Here is a 720-nt window from a genome sequence, read left to right on the forward strand (position 1 = left end):
GAGTTGGAGTAGCACCCATTGTGGAAAAGATGGTTGAATCGCGTCTCAAGTGGTTTGGACATGTGAGAAGAAGACCGATAGAACATCTAGTCAGGAGGGTGGATGAGATGGAAGATGGACAAAGGGCGAAAGGCAGAGGAAGACCTAAGAAGACCATCCATGAGGTGGTCAAACGAGACCTACATGTAAACGGTCTCTCCGTAGACATGATACATGTCAGAGCACAATGGCGTCGTTTGATTCATGTAGCCGAACCCACATAAAGGGGAGCACGAACATAAGCTGAGTGTGGCAGAGATGAAGATGTTGAGATGGATGAGTGGTCATACGCGATTGGATAAAATAAGGAATGAAGATATAAGGGAGAGAGTTGGAGTAGCACCCATTGTGGAAAAGATGGTTGAATCGCGTCTCAAGTGGTTTGGACATGTGAGAAGAAGACCGATAGAACATCTAGTCAGGAGGGTGGATGAGATGGAAGATGGACAAAGGGCGAAAGGCAGAGGAAGACCTAAGAAGACCATCCATGAGGTGGTCAAACGAGACCTACATGTAAACGGTCTCTCCGTAGACATGATACATGTCAGAGCACAATGGCGTCGTTTGATTCATGTAGCCGACCCCACTTAGTGGGACAAGGCTTATATATCGAACCAACTCATAGATTTCATTGTCATGAACTCAACTTATCGAATTATTAACTAGTCGAATTCCAATGGA

The sequence above is a fragment of the Arachis ipaensis genome, chromosome B02 (assembly GCF_000816755.2).
Source record: "Arachis ipaensis cultivar K30076 chromosome B02, Araip1.1, whole genome shotgun sequence".
Lineage (NCBI taxonomy): Eukaryota > Viridiplantae > Streptophyta > Magnoliopsida > Fabales > Fabaceae > Arachis > Arachis ipaensis.